Raw genomic sequence first — 22,444 nt, 5'->3', positions numbered from 1 at the left:
TTGGTGACTATTGGATTGTGATTGTTATTAAACAAAAGCAATAAAATGGAGAAGGAAACTATTGGGAAGGAGAATATATCACAGGCAGACAGTGTTGGAAGACAGTCATAATAACCACTTTAAGTTTTGATTTGGAAATTGCATATATTTTTGTTTTTATTTCCATTACTCTAGTAGATGGATTGAAAAAGATATTGCTGCAATTTATGTCAAAGGGTAACTGCCCATAAAAGCTTAAATTCCGGGAAATAATATATATTTTATTTGTAACCCTCTCCATTTTTCTAAGCCAGGACTACAGCTGATAAACTGGCTTCTTCTACATATCTTTTGAAATTATATTCTTGCTCTTGTTTGTTGGTTTCTTAACATGGAGTTATAATTCCAATAGATCTGGCTTAAAATCCCAAATCTGCTCTTTCTTGTAATGTGTCTTAGGGTACATTTGACTATAGGGAGAAATAAAACAGTCAAAATAACACAAGTCAAAAATAAAGGAAGAAAAAATTTAACAATGATGTAATATAAAGGATTCTAAAATAACCTTTCTGAGACACAAAATGTTCCAAATTCAAAATCTGGAAGTTCATAAGTAATCAAGATGCTATTTCTCAAGCTTGCTTATTTTTTCTTCTGTTGTTCATTGTTCAGTTGCTAAGTCATGTCTGACTCTTTGTGACCCCATACTGCAGCATGCCAGGCTTCTCTGTCCTTCACCATCTCCTGGAGTTTTCTAAAACTCATGTCCATTGACACAGTGATGCCATCCAACCATCTCACCTTCTGTCACCCCCTTCTCCTTTTGCCTTCAATCTTTCCTAGCATCAGGGTCTTTTCCAATGAACCAACTCTGCCGCAGGTGGCCCAAGTGTTGGAGCTTCAGCATCAGTTCTTCCAATGAATATTCAGGGTAGCATATAGGATTCTACAGTGGGTAGTAGGACATTTTCACAAGCTAAGTGTCTTTGGGGGACCCAGTGAAAGTTGTTTATCATGCTGTATGACTCTTGTCCAGTAAAAGGGAAGTATTCTCAGTGTAGCTTAAAGATGGCCATCCACTACCTGCAGATGAAGTTATCATTAGAAGTACAGCTCATGATATGTGATATAGTACAAAAAGTACTTGTTTCAGGGATACCAAGATTTAAGTGAACTAGGATTCATATTTGGAAACAGTAATGATAATAATAACAAACAAAAACAACAAAAATGTCTACTATTAATAATTTTAATGTACTGACTACCATGTTGAGTATTCTAAGACTTATCATCAAAACCACCTTCAGAGATAGGTACAGCTTTAACTTCCCATCTTATAGAAAATTCAAGTTTACTTATCTAAGTTGAATACCTCATCTAAGGGCATCTAGTAAAAACTTCACACAGGATTTGAAATTACTTCTTATTCCAAATCACTTCTTTTTAATACAAACTATATAATTTACTTGATAATCATTTTTTTCTTTATAAAATGAGTATCTATTAACTGTTCTGTCATGAGTTGAGATTTTGCATGTAAGCTGAGCTCCAAAGAATTGATGTTTCTGAACTGTGGTGTTGGAGAAGACTCCTGAGAGTCCCTTGGACTGTAAGGAAATCCAACCAGTCCATTCTGAAGGAGATCAGCCCTGGCATTTCTTTGGAGGGAATGATGCTAAAGCTGAAACTCCAGTACTTTGGCCACCTCATGTGAAGAGTTGACTCATTGGAAAAGACTCTGATGCTGGGAGGGATTGGGGGCAGGAGGAGAGGGGGACGACAGAGGATGAGATGGCTGGATGGCATCACTGACTCGATGGACGTGAGTCTGAGTGAACTCCGGAAGTTGGTGATGGACAGGGAGGCCTGGCGTGCTGCAATCCATGGGGTCGCAAAGAGTCGGACACGACTGAGCGACTGAACTGAACTGAACTGAACTGATAGCTCAATTGGTAAAGAATTCACCTTCATTGCAGGAGACCCCAGTTTGATTCCTGGGTCAGAAAGATACGCTGGAGAAGGGATAGGCTATCCATTCCAGTATTCTTGGGCTTCCCTTGTGGCTCAGCTCGTAAAGAATCTACATACAGTGCAGGAGCCCAAGGTTTGATCCCTGGTTTGGGAAGATCCCCTGGAGAAAGGAAAGGCTACTCGCTCCAATATTCTGGCCTAGAGAATCCTTGGGGTCGCAAAGAGTTGGACATGACTGAGTGACTTTCACTTTCATTTTGACAACTATAGCATTGGTTACAATTATCATTATAATCACTAGGCATAGACACAGATCTTTACAAATTAACTGTCTGTGGCTCCGAAAAGAAACTGATGCAGGTACATTTGGAGTCAATATAATCTGAATTTTATGAGTAATTTTCCAAGGAAAGAAAAGAATGTTGCTTTGTATTTTTATACAACAATTAATTAGTTTCAGGTTTAATTAACATCAGTTTAGATATAAGTCATAAGATCAGGACTCAAAGTGGTAGTACTTGAGAAGAAAAACATAAATAAGACATGGAGAGAAAATGGAACATTGTAAAATAACCTTCACTTCAGTGCTGAATGTGTACTAAGCTCAGATGAAGTAGAATATCATTTTCCAGAAACCACCCACCAAATAACCCTTAAGGAACTTACATTGTGAAAAACACTATGGGGAAAAAGATATAAAATAGGAAACATCTTATAGAACAAAGAGGGCCAAGAAATATAAAAAGAATATAGAAACATGTAATAATGTATTCAAAGAGAAAATAGCATACCACACACATATTGTGTATATGTGCTGAGACAGTACAAGGCAATCAAATGACTGGAAATAAACAGTTACACCAGGGAAAAAGAATAGGCACTCCTATTGTTACTGACATGGATTTAGATAAAACAGCTATGTAGCCAAAAAGAGAAAACATGCAAAATACTTTTTGTATTCATATTTAAATAAAGCAATCTCCAGGACCTTTTGTTTGAAAAGACAAAAAATGTAAATCAATCCTTTTGAAGTTAAAAAGGAAATTTGTTGGTAAAAGTAGCTGGAAAAAAATATCACAAAGGGTAACTTCTGTTTTTCTTTGCAAATGAGCCTCATTCTCCCTATCTGGAGACAAACACATTACATGTTGGGAAATGAGGCCATTATAGATTCAGCTTGGCAACTTTAGTAGAATGTTTTATTATTTTATTGTCTATGCAATATTCCCAGGAAAGATTCTGAATTCATGATCATGTATACCACCGTTTATCAACAAAAAATTGGCTAAATCTGTTTGAGTTCCACAAATCTACCATTGTTTCTGCAAAATATTAAAGATATTCTTAGCTTAGGGATAATACCCATTTGTAAACCCTTGTTTTCATCCAGATAAAACTGCCAGGCTTCGTCAGAAGGTTAAGCTACTTAGCTACTGCTGAAAATTTTATATTATGTTTCCTATGTCTCCAAGAGATAAATTGGTATGTGAGCTTATTAGCAATAAATTGTTAAGAAATGCTTCTAAGGGCAGCCTTGATGGATATTTGAATTGTCCAATCATCATCTACACCATCAACACTGTAATTTATAAATAAGTGAGCACAGCACAAACCATGTTAGCTTACCACAAACACCTAAGAAAGTGTAATTTGTTATCACATATATATGGCTATTAGGTTAGTTCTCTGCTCACCACATGAAAGGACACAAAAAAGTTAAGACTATGAATAGTTTTAGAAAAAGTATTAACTTTTGAGTTGGAAAATTTATCTATAAGTAAAAATATTAATCTGTAAAAAATGTCAAAAAATTAATTTCAAGTAGATTAGGGATTTAAATATTTTTAAAAATTGTAATGAGTGTCTCAATTGGCTTAGGCTGCTATAACAAAATACCATAGACTAGGTAAAGAATTCGCCTGCCAGTGTGGGAAATGTGGGTTGCCATGCCCTCCTCCAGGGGATCTTTCTGACCCAGGGATCAAACCCATGTCTCTTATGTCTCCTGCATTGGCAGGAGGGTTGTTTTCCACTAGCGCCACCTGAGAACCCCTATTTTTAGTATATACATATTGTATTGTTGCATAACTTTATATGAGGGAACTACACATTCTATTGATAACTTTCTTTTTTCCATCTCCACTCATTCATATAAATTACATTTCTAAAATATATTCAATTGTTTTAAAATTTTAACCTCTTCTAAACCAATTTTTTAAGCAACTTTTAAAAAATCTGACAAAAGGCATTGCTCAGTTCTCTTTGTAGCCAATAAAGCTGGCGAAACACCTGCTGGGCAATGAAACCATATACAAAAAAGAAGAAAAACACATTAAAAAGAGTTGTTGAATGGCAGAAACCAACACAACATTGTAAAACAATTTTCCTCCAATTAAATTTTTTTTATAAATTCTAAAATAAACTATTTCAAGAACAAAATGAAAACACTAAAATCAATAATTCAGACAAGATTAATTGAATCTCTGATTCTTATGCTGATGTAGTATAAGCAAATTCACTCTGTAAGGGATCTTGAAAGATAATGAAAAGATGCTTTTGATATCTTATATCTTGGGAAATGGTATATTTTTAACTCAGAAAAATTCATACGTTTCCTTTGAAAGCTTAGAAAAAGAGCTTTCTCTCTCCATGACCCCTTCTTAAAAGTTCCCTACCAGAAATGAATTGTTTGGGAAAATGGATCTTTTAAGTTTGGAAACAGACAATTTATCCTTGCACGCTGACCCTTCTCTAATAGAATTTAGTATAATAAATTCACAAAACTCTCTCTCAGCCACACCTCTCTCTGCAGTTCAAAAGCGCACAGGTCCTCTTCGTTTCTAACAATCAAAAGCTAGATGTGGATGAAAAGAAGGGAAAAAACAGACTTTACTATTCTGCTGGACTTTTTTTTCCTAATAAGCTTAACATCTCATAATGCGGTATTGATAAAGAAAGATTGCATTGTTGTTGTTTAGAATTAAAAGGACCTCTTTCCCTGCTGACTGTAGGAGAGAATCTCTCTGAAGGATCACACAGTCAGAAGGGGGCCATCCTAGCCACCTGAGTCAGCCACATGAGCGCCATCACCATCTGATTCCTTCTCCTCCTTCCTCAAGTTTTTCAGACAAAGTCTGGGGATCAAAGAGAATCCAAATCCACACTGAAATTACCATAAGGTTTTTGTTTTTGTTTTTGTTTTTAAGTGAGAAATGTGCTTTTCCAAACTGCAGAGAGTCCCAAAAAGCAGGGTAAAACCAGGTTACCTTCCTTGTAAGACCTCCCCACAGAGGGGTGCTTTGCTTTTTAATCTTTACACCACAATAAAAGAGGAAGAAACAAAGTAACAAAGGATGTAATTTCTAGGCAGAAGATGTGAAGATACCCTATTATTTTCTCTCCTACTGAGCTGGGTAACAATCTGGATTGCTTTATTAGGTACTGTTACTCAAACAAAAATAATTAAGACAATCACCCTGGTGAAACTTCCCATACAAAAAAAAAGTAAGCCTCTCAAAGATAACAGGAAGCAGACTAATCTTCAGCTTTTTACTTGACGGTGAATTGAAGAAATGTGACTCATTCGGGTTCCTTAGATATTGTTATTACTGGCTTAGTTAGAGAACAATAAACTTATATTCATAAACCCAGATTTATCTTGCCTAATGCATGTGAGTCATTAGAATGGTTTATATCTAGAAAGATTTTCATTGAGAATTTTAAAAGCCACATAAGTTATTTGCTGTTATAATTATAATTAAATCCTCTTTAAATTGGGAAATGTTATAAAATAAAAATAAAATCTTACAGTAGAATATGTGCTATTTGCATTTCAAGCCTTCAGGAAAGCCACGGAGGTATCACTTTGCTCATTTTGTGCAATTATATGACAGCTATATATGAAATCATATGTACAGATATATGGAATTCTACGGACAGGTAACAAAAGTCAAAGGTGGTCCCAAACCCAAAAGAAAAGCTGTATCTTTTGCCAAAAACCAATCTTGAGACCACTTAGGTGCACTTTTCAAGTACAGTAGAAAATTCTTCTTTGATGGCCTCTAAAAATGGTGTTGTCTCATGTATTGTTGGGTTAAACCTAAATGAGGGGTGAGGAAGGTGGATGGGTAGAGAAGAAGAAAGATTAAAGACGCGAAGTGAACCACAGTTACCAGTCAACAGCACTGAGTTGGCAAGTAGTGAAACGTTGCTCCTGGGGAAATACAGGGCCTAGGTTCCTGTGAGCCTCTAAAAAAAAAAAAAAAAAAAAAAGATTAAAGACGCTTCCTTTTAATCCAAAAGAAGTGCATCATTTTGGCAGTTACCAGGTGGAGCTGAAATTCAGTACAGTTGATAAAAGTCACAATATAGTTCAGTTCAGTCACTCAGTTGTGTCCCACTCTTTGCCACACCATGGACTGTAGCATGCCAGGCTTCCCTATCCATCACCAACTACCGGAGCTTACTCAAACTCAAGTCCATCGAGGCAGTGATGACATCCAACCATCTCATCCTCTGTTGTCCCCTTCTCCTCAGGCCTTCAATCTTTCCTAGGCTCCGGGTCTTTTCTAGTGAGTCAGTTCTTCATATCAGGTGGCCAAAGTATTGGAGTTGCAGCTTCAGCATCAGTCCTTCCAACGAACATTCAGGACTGATTTCCTTTAGGAATAACTGATTGGATCTTCTTGCAGTTCTAAGAGACTCTCAAGAGTCTTTTCCAACGCCACAGTTCAAAAGCAACAATTCTTTGGCACTCAGCTTTCTTTATAGTCCAATTCTCACATCTACACATGACTACTGGAAAAACCATAGCTTTGACTAGGTGGACCTTTGTCGGCAAAGCAATGTCTCTGCTTTTTATTATGCTGTCTAGGTTGGTCATAGATTTCCTTCCAAGGACCAACTGTCTTTTAATTTCGTGGCTGCAGTCACCATCTGCAGTGATTTTGGAGCCCGCCAAAATAAAGTTTCTGTTTCCACTGCTTCCCCATCTATTTGCCAAGAAGTGATGGGACCAGATGCCATGATCTTAGTTTTCTGAATGTTGAGTTTTAAGCCAACTTTTTCACTCTCCTCTTTCAATTTCATAAAGAGGCTCTTTTCTTTGCTTTCTGCCACAAGGGTGTTGTCATCTGTATATCTGAGGTTATTGATATTTCTCCTGGAAATCTTGATTCCAGCTTGTGCTTCATCCAGCCCAGGGTTTCTCATGATGTACTCTGCTTATAAGTTAAATAAGCAGGGTGACAGTATACAGCCTTCACGTGATCCTTTTCCTATTTGGAAAAGTCTGTTGTTCCATGTCCAGTTCTAACTGTTGCTTCCTGACCTGCATACAGATTTCTCAGGAGATGGGTGAGGTGCTCTGGTATTCCCATCTCTTGAAGAATTTTCCACAGTTTGTTGTGATCCACACATACAAAGGCTTTGGCATAGTCAATGCAGAAATAGATGTTTTTCTGGAACTCTCTCATTCTTCAATGATCCAACAGATGTTGGCAATTTGATCTCTGGTTCCTCTGTCTTTTCTAAATCTAGCTTGAACATCTGGAAATTCATAGTTCACTTACTGCTGAAGCCTGGCTTGGAAAATTTTGAGCATTACTTTGCTAGTGCGTGAGATGAGTGCAATTGTGTGGTAGCTTGAACATTCTTTGGCATTTCCTTGGATTGGAATGAAAAATGACCTTTTCCAGTCCTGTGGCCAATGCTTCATTTTCCAAATTTGTTGGCACATCGAGTGCAGCACTTTCACAGCATCATCTTTTAGGATTTGAAATAGCTCAACTGGAACTCCATCAACTCCACTAGCTTTGTTTGTAGTGATGTTTCCTAAGTCCCACTTGACTTCCCATTCCAGGATGTCTGGCTCTAGGTGAATGATCACACCATCATGATTATCTGGGTCATGAAGATCTTTTTTATATAGTTCTTCTGTATATTCTTGCCACCTGTTCTTAATATCTTCTGTTTCTGTTAGGTTCATACCATTTATGTCCTTTATTGTGCCCATTTTTGCATGAAATATTCCCTTGGTATCTATAATTTTCTTAAAGAGATCTTTGCATTAATCACTGAGGAAGGCTTTCTTATCTCTCCTTGCTATTCTTTGGAACTCTGCATTCAGATGGATATATCTTTCCTTTTCCCCTTTTCGTTTAGCTTCTCCACTTTTCTCAGCTATTTGTAAGACTTCGTTAGACAGCCATTTTGCCTTTTTGTATTTCTTTTCTTGGGGATGGTCTTGATCACTGCTTCCCATACAATGTCAGAAACCTCCATCATATTTCTTCAGGCACTCTGTCTATGAGATCTAATCCTTTGAATCTATTTCTCACTTCCACTGTAAAATCATAAGGGAATTGATTTGGTGATAGCTGTATGGTCTAGTGGTTTTCCCTTCTTTCTTCAATTTAAGTCTGAATTTGGCAATAAGGAGTTCATGATCAGAGCCACAGTCAACTCCACGTCTTATTTTTACTGACTGTATAGAGCTTTTCCATCTTTGGCTGCAAAGAATATAATCAATCTTATTTCAGTATTGACCATCTGATGATGTCCATGTGTAGAGTCTTCTCTTTTTTTGTTGGGAGAGGGTGTTTGCTATGACCCATGTGTTGTCTTTGCCAACAGCAATAACCACATGGACAACAAATGGAATATAATCTTGAATAAAGTTTTATTAAAAATATAGACTAGAGAGTCCCATGTTCTGAAATGCACTTAATATTGAAATGGAGAAGGACCCTAGGGTCCTCAGTGTGCCTTTTATCTGTAGAAAAGCTTTAGCCAAGAAAAGCTTAATCATGTAAGTAAGAAAATCCAGAAACAAAGGAAAACAGTCAAACAAGATGAAAAAATAATAGTTAAGTCACTAAGCAAAATCAAGGACCTTTAGTGTCTGCTGAAGGGCTATACATAGTATTCTGATCTCTATCCCTTGAGTTGTCTTATAAAGACTGAAACTCCCACCAGGTGGAAGAAGTTAACTATGTGATGACCAGATTGTAGCCATGACATAAGCAGCCACAATTCCGAGAACTGACCTCAAAGAAATGGGAACAAATTGACCCTGGAACTGAAGATTAACGGTACTTGAAACAATCAAGACGACACTGATCAGGCTCCTGCAGGACTAATTTCAAGAAGACTATCAGAGCTGACTCTGATAGGCAGCTATCAGTGTTGTTTCTGCATCTAGCCCCCTTCCTACATCTACAAAAGCTCTTGCCCGGTGGAGTCGGCCTTTGGACAGGATTTCACCCTCCAAGTCCCTCCCCTTTGCTAGCTCCCAAAATAAACCAAACTTTCTTTGGTTTCTTTGCACCACCTTACCTTTATATTGGCTTTTACACAGTGGGCACCCAGACCCTCACTTCCAACAATATGGCCAATCTTATTTTTGAAATTGTGTTTATTTCAATAAGACTGAGTATGTTTTTCACAAACATTTGTATATTAGCTTAATTATTGAAACAAAGGAAATTTTGCCAGTACATCTTTTATCTTCTAACTGACCAGCTATTAACTTACTGTTTTTTTAAATAAATAATATGTAAAATACTTTGCCCATAAGCAATTATTTTAATTTAGGAAACTGTGTGCTTTTATATGTAGCTTAAGTTAAATAACATATTTGAATGATTTTGTGAGCTTCAGATGAGTTACTTAATTACAATGGTAACATTGTCCAAAAGCTTTAGCAGAGAAATATCAATTCCTATGATATATTTATTATTTATTGGAAAATTTTTCCAACTATTATGAATTTCATCAATAAAATCACATTCAACAAAATTTATAGAATGTGAACTGTTTGTCAAACATGAGCCTAAGAACCAGTGACATAAAGAAGTGTAATCAATAGTACAGCTTTCCAGGGGCTCAGTGGTAAAGAATTATCCTGCCAATGCAGGAGACAAAGAGATGCAGGCTTGATCCCTGGGTTCGGAATATCTCCTGAAGGAGGAATTGGCAATCCACTCCAGTATTCTTGCCTGAAGAATTCCATGGACAAAGGAGCCTGTGTGCTGCAGAGGGTCACAAAGAGCTGGACATGACTGAGTGGCCGAGCACACATGCACATAATCAACAGTTAAAAATTAACACCGATGACTAATTAGCAATTATTTGACACTCTTAAGTCACTTGATAGTACATTTTATGATACTTTCTTTTCTCAACCAGCTTAGAACTACAGATTGAAAATAAAGTGCGTCTGCAAGCAAGATTCTGGAGAAGGCAATGGCACCCCACTCCAGTACTCTCGCATGGAAAATCCCATGGACAGAGGAGCCTGGAAGGCTGCAGCACATGGGATCGTGAAGAGTCGGACACGACTGAGCAACTTCACTTTCACTTTTCACTTTCATGCATTGGAGAAGGAAAGGGCAATCCACTCCAGTGTTCTTTCCTGGAGAATCCCAGGGATGGGGCAGCCTGGTGGGCTGCTGTCTATGGGGTCACACAGAGTCAGACACGATTGAAGTGCCTTAGCAGCAGCAGCAGCAGCAAGCAAGATTCAGTTAACTACTTTTCAGTATAGTATTTAAATAAAATTAGTTTCTGTTCTTTTATGTTTAGTGCTGATTATTAATCATCATGGTTTGGCTATACAATATACACAAAACAAGATTTCTTCAAATGAAAATATATATACATGAACATGCATTTCATGTTCTAGTTATCAAAAGCCATAAAAATTATATAATCTCCATCAGTTTATTCATTTGTAGCACAGGTTTTGTGTCTTTGTGATGAGAAAAGCAACCAAGTTGAGTCCTATTTTTTCAGAAAAATCTTTCCACCTGATAGGAAAGAAATAAAATATTCAGGTTTGAAAATAAAAAGGGATAAAATTTGTCAAGAATAGGAAATGGAAAAATTGTCATAATGAAAGAGAAAATTATGAACAAAAGGTCAGAGACAAACTAACAAGATAGCATGATAGATACTAGTGAGTGGTCAGGAGTCACTGGGCAGTGACAAAAATACCCTGTAGCTGTGTTTCCAATATAGTAGCCACTAGTTGGCATCTTGCTATTGAGAAACTGAAATTTGGCTAGGACCATTGAATAGCTAATTTTTCGTTCATTTTTATTATTTGCTTATCAATATGAAAGTGCTCTATTCAGTTATGAGGAAAGTTTTATGTATTCAAAATGTTCTCTTAGGGCTTCCCTGGTGGCTCAATGGTAAAAGAATTCTCTTGCCAATGCAGGAGACACAGGTTCGATCCCTGATCAGGGAGGATCTCCCCTGTGGCACAGCAACTGAGCCTGTATGCCACAACTATTGAGCCTGTGCTCTGGAGCCTGGGAGCCACAGCGACGAAAGCCCACGTGCCCCAGAGCCCGTGCTCCGCAACAGGAGAAGCCACCGCAAGGGAAGCCCGTGCACCGCAAGTGCAGAGGAGAGCCTACTCCCTGCCACTAGAGGAAAGCCCGCATGGCCACAAAGGCCGACACAGCCAAAAATGAATACATAAAATAAATTTTTTAGAAAAGTGTTACCGTAGTCATTCAGTATTTCCTCCTCCCATCATTTTTGTTATATCTATTACATAGACATTACGGGGGGACAGGCTATCAAAGTGCCATAGCAGAACTATCTTATCACTTACAAATACATATATATACCATTAAACCTTGCACAACAATTTGAACTTCAAGGATCTACTTATAGTCAGAGTTTTTTGAATAATACATACTACAGTTGGCTGTCCCACTAATGAATAACTGCAGATAGAGAGGGACCATGTAAGGAAGGGCCAAGTATAAATTACACACAGATTTTCAACTGTGAGGACGATGGGCCCTCCCTTCCCCTGAATAATTTAAGGGGTCAACTGTATCACCCTACGTATATCTCCATTGGGTGTCGTCTAAGACATCTGTGTTTACATCTGTGCCTCAGGTATTGGCTCAATAATCAATGCTGTGTTGCCCCAAACTCCTTCCAAGCTGCCCTTGGAGGCTGTTTCCTTCCAGTGATTTCTGTGACATTGGTGGCAGCACAGCACACTTTCTGAAGTTTTAGGGCTACCCTGGGTTGTCGGAAATTCTGCAGAACTGCCTGTGGTCATTTGTTACTTAGACATATTACACAAATGTTTTTCTTTATTCCTGTAAATCTGGGTATCTCTGTCTGTCACACAACTGGATTCAAATCTTGGCTTCACACTTACTAGCTATGTGGCTTTGGTAGATGATCTAACCTTTCTGTATCTGAGTTTATGCATCTTTATAAGAGAATAACACCACTACCTATATCATAGACTGGTTTTGAGAGTTTAAAATTACTTATAAAACATTTAGAGTTGTCTTATACACTGAAACTCTCAACAATTGTCAAATCTCACATCTTGTTCTCAGGATTCTAAGTTACATGGAGTAAAAAGTTATTTTTGACTGTTTGAGATTGTAGGTTACGTTTTGTTTGTTTGTATTCATTGCTTGTTTGTTTCATCCCACCATAGAAAGTATTGCTTTAAAGATTCATCTATGGAACATAGGATAAAAATTAATTCTGCCTGTGATTACTTCATGTCAAAATGAATGTCATCACCTACTCTCTGTCATACACATCAGCAACCATCCTCCAAACAGACATAAAATTGAAGCTATATGGACAAGATTTAATGTCCTTCAGCTTCCAGTGGAGAAAATCTCTGCTGCTCTATTATCTGCTTTATCTCGTGTGGTAGTCACCATAGGTTACCTGACTCAATCTCTATTTCTAGCCCTTTCTCCCTTGTCTGACTTCATTATAGAGGATGTAAAAGCTAACAATCTAAATCACTAGCTTTCTTTTCAGCCAAAGAATAAGCCACGTGACATACCACAGGACAAAGAGATGTATAAGGAAGTCTCCTGGCTCAGTTTCTTTCCCTGTCTTCATTTTTCCCCTTTGGGAAGAAAACAACTGGAAGGATTCAGGATCAAGCAACCATTCTATGACCATAAAGAAAAAGCTTTTTGATTTCTCAGGCAATTTATTTATAATGAGAAGTGAGGAATAAATAGGAAGAAACTTTCAGAAGAAACAGCATATGCAATAGAAACGGGGCAGAAGAAGTCATATGCTAGAAATAAAAACTCTCTATCCTCCAAATTAAAAAAAAAAAAAAAAAGATTGTTCTCAGGCCGTTCTTCCAAGCTGTGAATTATTAACCACAATTGTGTATGTATATGTGTGTGGTAAATCACTTCAGTCACATCTGACTCTTTATGACCCTATGGACTGTAGCCAACCAGACTTCTCTGTCCCAGGATTCTTCAGGCAAGAATTCTGGAGTAGGTTGCCGTTCACTCTTCCAGGGGATCTTCTCAACCCAGGGATTGAACCTGTGCCTCTCGCCTATCCTGCTTTGGCAGGTGGGTTTTTTACCACTAGCACCATCTGGGAAGCCCACTAACCACAAGAACTGACTTTAAATGCATCCTAATCCAGCTGTGGTCATGCCTTTGTTTCAGAAACAATGCCTCTGAACGCCAACCAATTAGTAACAGGGACACTATTCTGAAAGCCAATCAGCAACAGTCTCTTTCTAAAGCTGACTTCAGTCTCTTTCTAAAGCTGCTTCAGAAAGTCAGTCAGGGGCAGCCACATTTGGAAAGCATATGTCCACAGGTGAGAGCCAATCCCTAAACAATTATGCTTCTGAAAGCTCAACACTTCCAGAACTCCTTCTTTCCTAAAAATTTATAAAATAAGCATTTTCTTAAGAAGCACTGTGCTTTGAAATTGCAACTCCCCCTTGCTTGGCAAGGAATTAACTATGCTTTTTTTGAGGCGGTTGTTTCACATATTAAGTGGTTTCTTGTTTTGATAGTAAGTATAAGGTAAGAGAGAGTTCCCAGAGGAACAAATGGAAGATAAAACTTGAAGAATCATTAAGAGACAGACAATAGAGATACTTCTTGGTCAACTTTTATAACTTCTAGCATTGTACCAAGATTAATGAAGAGCTGTTGAAGGATTGCCAGTTGGTATGGAGGGGACTATTATGATAAAACTCACATTTATAAAGTATTATCTCAGCATGAGTAAATATGGAATTGAATACACTAAGCAGAGATACTTCCACAGATACATTAGTAACCATTTAGGAAAGAAAAATTGCAGCTTGAATTAGTCAGATATTAGAGATGATCAAAAAGTGTTATCAGATTTGAGAGTTAGTTACAAATTAAAATCAAAAGAACTTGCAAATAGATTAAAGAAAAGATATAGGGAGATGGAGGTGTTGTGGCTGAATCATTGTTTTAGGACTTTTTGCTACTAAATGGAGGTTGGGATTGATAGAAAAGATTCAGATTGGAAGTAGGAAAAGAATACCAATAAATATATTCTGGATATAATGAGCTTGAGAAATCTATGAGAAGATTTCAAGGAGCCATCACAGAATATGTGAGTCTGGAACTCAGAAAATAGATCTAAGCTGAGAAGACAAATGCAGAGTCATGTACTTATGGAACTCCATATATTTCTGGCTTAGAAGAAGATGCATTTATAAAGGAGTCACAAGAAAATACAGAAGGGACAGCCAGGAGGAGGAGGAGAGCCCAGAGAGTTTGGTGTCACACAAGTCAAAGAGTCTCTCAAGAAGAAGGGAACAGTCAACAACGTTGAATGCAGCTGAGAGATCACATAAATGAAATCTGAAAAAATGGTCCAAGGAATTAGTGATCTGAAGGTCACTGGTGACCTTAGCAAGAGCCATTTTGTTAGAATGATAGGAAAAGGAACAAGATTGGAATTAAAGTGAGAAGTTAGAGTTGAGGAAATGGAAATGAGGAACCACAAGGATAGCCAATCACTTTAATACATTTTCAGGGGAAGAACAAGGATTAGGTAGGGAGACACCTGGAAAGGGAAAAAGAAGAGGTGTTTTTTGGGGAGGGAGAGGTTGGGATAAGTTTTGTTGTTTTTGTTTTTTTTTTTATGAGAAACCCCCAGGATATAAGATCCATCCCACTTCATTTTCAGTAAACTATGCATTCTATTAAAGTTACATAGTAGTATATTCTCATAGGAATGATATCATTTACAAATACATATATAGATTCCAACTTAAACTGAGGCAGTTCACCTCCAATTAAAATTATTACCGAAAAAGAAGCTAATTTAACTTTTTGCATCTTGAAGTGAAGTGAAAGTGAAAGTCACTCAGTTGTGTCCGACTCTTTGCAGCCCCATGGACTTCTCCAGGCCAGAATACTGGAGAGGGTAGCCTTTCCTTTCTCCAGGGGATCTTCCCAACCCAGAGATCGAACCCAGGTCTCCCGCATTGCAGGCGGATTATTTACCAACTGAGTTATCAGAGCATCTTAGTGTATTTTAAAGTTTTCTTAGCCTAGGGTTGTTGACTTCTAGTTCATAGTGATGTTTCATACTTTAATAAAGTTTTGCTTTTACTTTCTGCTAACTCTTAGAGTTTCCATTAACAATTATATAGAAAAAAGGTATCTGGAGCAGGGGGCAGCTACATTTAATCACATAGATTAGCATGGGGTGACCAAAAAGAAATTGTAAAGTGAACTTAAAACAGACAGACTTGCTATTTTGCTTTTTAAAAATTTCCTCTTGACAGCACTGTTCATTGGTCATATTGCTATTTTGTGGAAATGTAAGCTAGAGTAAATAATTGCTTTTGAGACAGAATACAACTCTACCACAGTTCAAAGACTGGCTTATAATAACACCAGAAATCTGCAAGCTAGTAGATACTGAAAATAGATTCAATAAATATATAAAATTAAAACCTTAAGAGAGAACAAAGATCAATGTTCACTTGCATAACTAATAGGGAAGAAAAGGCTACCAAAAGTTTAGGCACAAAATAGTGTTCATCATCACATTCTGGTGACCACAGAAATGCTTCCCCAAGGTAATGAATAGAGGATTCAAAAATTCAGCTGACTGAACAAGGTCAGTTCTCCTTAGTTAGTTCTCTCGATAGTTCAATGAGAGGTCATCACAATGTGTGCCTTTTGAATACTTTGCCAAGGAACATCTGAGGTTCTTCTTTGAGTAAACAAGTATTTCAACCCGAGGAAAACTGCAAAAGCCCCTTATCCTACTGGCTTTGATGCAGAGAGGTAAACAAGATCAACAGAGTGCCAGAAATACAGGGGAAAAAAAGGACTTTAGAACATTCTCCATCCTTTCAGTCCCGTCAGAATTTAAAGAGGAGACTGTGTCACACCACTGAACCTTCCCAATTGTCTGCCTGCCACTCGTGCTGCGTCTCAGGAGCCCATGAGCAGGACCCTTTAAACTGGGAAATAAGTGCAGAAAGCCAGCTGGCTATCTGCTCCAGTTTCAGACGCAGTGCAAGTGTGCCCGACTCCACACAGAAGCATGAATCCCTGAACTCTGCTACCAAAATGTACTGCTTTCTCATTTTCTAAGTTAATTAATGATGAAACCAATATCTAACATTTACTATGTGCTACCAATTGGGCTGCTTCCTTTCTAAATATTATCTCATTCATTCTTCTAAAAAAATTACAAGGTTGATAATGATATATTTCCTATTAAGAGACTGAACCACAAAGTAATTAAGTACTTTTTAAAGTTCACAACAGACAGAAATATGAATGTTCAGGAATCTAAACTCAATGAGTTTAAACTACAAATTTACAAGAATTTGTTAGATGTGTTTATAGATGAAATTAATATCATAACTTTTATCTTACAGCAATGTTTCCTTTCCATATCGGAATTATATTGAATACTTTTACCTTTAAGTTTGATACTTAAAATTTAATCCCATTAATGTTATTACATATTTATTCTAATCTTTCTACATTTGGTTTTGAGGACTTTATATTCTGTTTTTTTTATTTTATGAATAAAAGTATGTATTTAATCTGCATTTTATTTCACATTTTGTACTTCTGGCATGCTTTTTCACTTTAATTTTTATTTAAAATGTTTGTTATATTTTATACTTCCCTTTAATATTCAAAATAACTTCTATGATTGTGTTTCTTCCAATATAGCAGATTAAATGTCTTAAAAGACCTCTTTATAACAACAAGAATAAAATGGAGTAAACATCTTTTAAAAGCAGTGCTAAATTGATACAAAAATGAGGAAAATCCCTTGGGGATAAAAATTAAGAGGAAATGGAAACCAGAGTATGAAACTGAAATTCTAACCATGTGTTTCCTAGGGGTGCTTGCTGATTCCCAACAGCAATGGGATTGAACATTAAAAAGTCCAAGATCCAAAAGACAAAGCCTTGGGCCTATTTAAAGTCCGTAACCAGAATGTAGATTCCCACACAAAGTCAAGACCCTCAGATAAAGCAAAGGATAGAAAAACTACTTTTATTTTGTTTGTGAGGACTTCAGAATAAACTTGAAGTCATCACAATTCCTACAGGCCCTACATTTTCTTGTCACCCTTACCTCGCCCATCAGTGCTCCCTCATGTATGTTCACTGTCCAGACTGGCCTCTTCACTTGTGTTGATGCCATTTTAGTAAGTGTGTTGGCTAACATTTCTACTTGGAACTTTCTTCTCTTGGATATCCACACCCTTCACTTCTTCACATCTCAGCTGCTGCTGCTAAGTCACTTCAGTCGTGTCCGACTCTGTGCGACCCCATAGATGGCAGCCCACCAGGCTTCTCCATCCCTGGGATTCTCCAGGCAAGAACACTGGAGTGGGTTGCCATTTCCTTCTCCAATGCATGAAAGTGAAAAGCGAAAGTGAAGTCGCTCAGTCGTGTCCGACTCTAGCGACCCCATGGACTGCAGCCCACCAGACTCCTCCGTCCATGGGATTTTCCAGGCAAAAGTACTGGAGTGGGGTGCCATTGAATCTTGCTCAAATGTCACCTTCTTAATGATACTTTCCATGACAACTCTTTTTAAAACAATAACCAACTTTCAACTGCAGCACTACCAATATTCTACACCATACTTCATGTTTTACTGTACATTTTCCATAAAAAACACTTCTTGCCTCCAATGGACTTATTTTTAACTATTGTTTGTTGACTGCCTTGTCCAACTATGCTTCATATGGGCAAATATTCAACCCCGTGGACTGTAGCCAGCCAGACTGTATCCATGGGATTTCCCAGGCACAAATGCTGAAGTGGGTTGTCATTTCCTTCTCCAGGAGCTCTTCCTGACCCAGGGATAGAACCCAGGTCTCAAGAACTGCAGGCAGATTCTCTACCATCTGAGCTACCAGGGTACATGCACTAACATTTGTCCCACTGCGCTTCATGTGGACAAATATCCTGGGCTTTTTCTGTTTTTTTGTTTTCTTTTATTATTATTATTGTTAAAATATCACTAGTGCCTAAAAGTACCTGGTATTGTAGACAGATTTGTTGAATGAATACTCTCAAGTAAAGATCAGACAAATTTGAAAAAGAACCAACTTGCCTTTCCAGGACCTGAAAATACAATGAGTAAAATTATAATCTTGGCAAGTGAAATAGCAGATTTTATAAACCCACATCTCTTTAAGTCTCCCACATTGGCAGGCAGATTCTTTATTGCTAGCACTGCCTGGAAAGCAGTAAACTAAAATGGTACTTAGAAGTAAACACATTGCCTTAAATGCTTATATTAGGGGGAGAAAAAAAGAAACATGAATAATGTATCCAACTTAAATTCAAAAAATGCAACCACATTGATCTACATGATCTACAAGATCTTCTTCTACAGTAGAAGAAGGAAAGACATGATAAAGACATAAGTAGAAATTACAGAAACAAATGGAGGAAAAAATTTAATATAAGGCAATAATAAAATGAAAACTTTTTCTTTACATAAATTAATAAGATACACAAAATTTTGCCAGTTTGAGTAAAATTAATAAATTAAATAAATAAATGAGATAATGGCCCTCCCCAAGCTGAAATATTATGAAAGACTAAGCAGTTATTTTAAAATAATTAAAATATTAATAGTTTTACATCAAAACATTTAAAAACAGAGAACGTAATGTCTTAGATAATAACGTTTAAAAATTCTCAACAGGTATGCAAAAGATGATCAACTACCACTGGAGAAAATCATGCTCCCTCCCCTTTCCCAGAAGTCTATTATAGGAAGGAAAAGATTTAAGTCACTGGAGGAGGGGCAATATTGTATCTTCTGTCAAAGTCTGTATCTGCATTTTGTGTAAACATAGGGAAATCTTCCCACTCTCAAGCACCAAGCAAAGATCCAATGCTCCTACAAAAGGGTAAAACTAAAATTGTGTCACCAGAGGAGGGGCAGGAAACCTCTTGGGCTTAGGATCCTGACATTATTAATATATCACCAAGCAGAGACCTGCTTGTGAAAGGGCAGAAATCTGTCTCACCCAAGATTCCCATATATCACAGACAATACATGGTGTGGTAACCCGGAGGAATAAAGGAAATACAGAAATTCCGAAAAAGCCTAGGTACACAGGCACTGCCTCAGATAGAGACTGGACAAGATAAACTGAGAAGGCCTCCTCCCCCAGCCAGGATTCTAGGAACCAGTGAGAAGGGAGATCCTTCAGCGACGTGGTCAGTCTTGGGGGACTAGAGAAAACAGAGGCTTGAGAAGGAACACTGAGAGAATCCTCTGGCACCTAGGGACCCTCACTAAATATAAGGTAGCAGAAATCCACCGTTTAACTAAACAAGGAAGCCACTAGGCTAAGTTAACTCTAATGCCAAAACATCTTACCTGAGCAAACCAAATTCTAAATCCATAAATGCCTCAAAGTTATTAAACTAAAAACTTAAGGACAACTAATCCCAAATAGCCAACTTGGCTTTCATCTACAATCAATAATATCACTGCTTTGCTTCAGCCTTTCTCATATCAAAGTCTCTTTGGAGCTCCTGTAAGTGGTACGCTCACTACCTCTGACTTGGCACTACCTGATTTTAATAGATTTTTCCTCAAAGAAACTCTTAAATTTTTTAAATGGTTCAGTTCATCTTTTAACACTACCACTGAAGGAATTTGAAGCCTGTGGTGAACTCTGGGTAAAAACAGCAACACACTCAAACAATCCCAACTACTGATTGAAATGAATTAAGTCACACAGAACCTAAAACAAGCTTGTCCATATCAAATCACATTTAGTTACATCTCCACAGTAATTCTACATATAATGCAAACGTAAAATTTGTAAAGTCAAAAAATAATGACCCATTTTCTAGTGACAAAGCAATCACCAAAAGTAGACTCACCAATGACACAGATGTTCGAATTATTAGACAAGGACATTAAAATAACTATTACTACAAAATTGTATGTTATAAATATATGTTAACATAATAACTTTTTCCAAAACTGAAAAAAGAAGCAATCAAAATAATAACAATAATTAAAATTGAAAATGCATTTTAGTAGGAAAGATAAACCGCATGCATGAATGTATGATAAGCTTCAGCAGAGTTGAAAACTATAAAATAAAAGTGGAAATGCTAGAAATTTTAAAACTTCATCTAAATTTATCTAACTCAGAGATAATGAATCCCTTTGGCAGATTTATGAGAAAAGTGATCACAGTTAAATGAATACACATTGCTGCATGAAGATGCAACAATGGAAATTAACCAAAATAAAAAACAGATGAAAGAGAGAGAAATAGACCTGAAGAACTCTGAGACAAAAACAAATGATCTGACGTATAAGAAAGTAGAGTTCCAGGAGAATGCTATGCTATGCTAAGTCACTTCAGTCGTGTCCGACTCTGTGTGACCCCATAGACGGCAGCCCACCAAGCTTCCCCATATAGAGAGAAAAATAAGCCAGAATAAATGTTTGAAAAAATAACAACTACGAATTTTCCAAAATTAATAGAATACATCAATGATATAAAAACCTCAGAGAATCCAAAATGTAGAATAAACACACACACACACACACACACACCCATAATCAAATCAAAGATCATGAGGAAATCTTAAAAGAAGCCAGAAAAGAAAAAATGTTACACAAATATGAATAAACATAAAATCTAAGAATCATTGTCAGAAACCATGCAAGTCAGAAGATAATAGAGTGATATTTAAAAGTGTTTAAAGAAAACAAAAATAATGTTTATTTCCAATTAGGAAAAACATCTTTAAAAATTATGGTAAGATAAAGTATTTTTGACAAGTAAAATCTGAGAGAATCCATTGCAAGTAGATTTGTAATACAAAAAATAAATGAAAGATTTCTAGGCAAAAGAATGATGATACCATTTGAAATAGTTGAATAAACACAAATGAATAACACTGTAAATGACTTAAAAGAATTAATTTCTGATCTTTATCAGTTTAAAATACTTTGCTATGTGCAGATAAACTGCTAACCATTCATTATGGGGTTTATAATATATTTAGAAGGAAAATGCATGGCAAATTGATCCAGTGGATTGAATGAAGGAAACACAACTATATTCATACCATATATAACATAGAATAACATAGACAAAGACAATACAGTAAAAAACATAACATAGTGCAATTTAAAAAAAGAAAAGAATAGGCATAGAAATTTGAAAGGGAGAAATAGAACTATCTTTATTTAAAGATGATATACTACCTATAGAAAAAAAGAAAGGTGATAGGAAACAAGGCGAATACACAAAAAGCAAAAGCATGTCTATATACCAGTTATGATCAGTTTGTAACTTAAATTTTAAAATGCCATTTACAGTAATGTCAAATATCTGAAATAGTTAAGGATAACAAAATACATGCAAAATTTTTACACCAAAAACTGAAAAATCTTGATGAGAGAAATTAAAGAAGATTTAGGGAGATGAAGAGAGATACTATATTCATGGGTTGGAAGACATGTTTACATGTGAATTCTTTCTAAGTGTATCTATGGATTCAAAGGGGTATGAATCAAAATCCTGTGTAACTGTTTTTGAAGAAATACTTAAAATAGGTAAAATAATTCTGAAAGGGGGAAAATTTTGAGCACACACACTAGTTGATCTCAAAACTAGACACAAAGTTACAACACTCAAGAAAATGCTATAGATTATATACATTAATCAATAGGAAAAAAAGTTTCCAAGTAGACCAACATGTGTATAGTCAATTGATTTTGACAAAGATATCAAAATAATTCAATGGAGGAAGTGCAGTCTTTCCAAACAAGCTGTGCTGAGCAATTAGACCACCATGCAAAAAGAAAAATAAAATAAACATCAATTTTATCTTTACCATATAAAAAACTACTTGAAATGGATCATATACTTTACTCATGAATGATAAAAGAAATATTTTCATAAGTTGAACTTGATAAAATTTGAAACTTCTAATCCTTGAAAGACCACTGTTAAGAAAATGCAAGCATAGGACACTTAATAGGAAAAAAAGTTTCAAAACATGTATCTACCTATTAAATAACTTTGATCTAAAATATATAAACATTTACCACAATAAGAAGTAAACAAACAACAAAATTTTTAAAACAGGTAAAATATCTCAGCAGATATTTCACTAAAGAAAAAAATGTTAACAGTTGATAACATA

Source organism: Bos grunniens, chromosome 14, assembly GCF_055505025.1.
Source record: "Bos grunniens cultivar Pamir isolate PY7600 chromosome 14, Bosgru_T2T1.0, whole genome shotgun sequence".
In the NCBI taxonomy this organism is placed as follows: domain Eukaryota; kingdom Metazoa; phylum Chordata; class Mammalia; order Artiodactyla; family Bovidae; genus Bos; species Bos grunniens.
The sequence above is the reverse complement of the archived record's forward strand: the minus strand, read 5'-3'. Positions refer to the sequence as shown.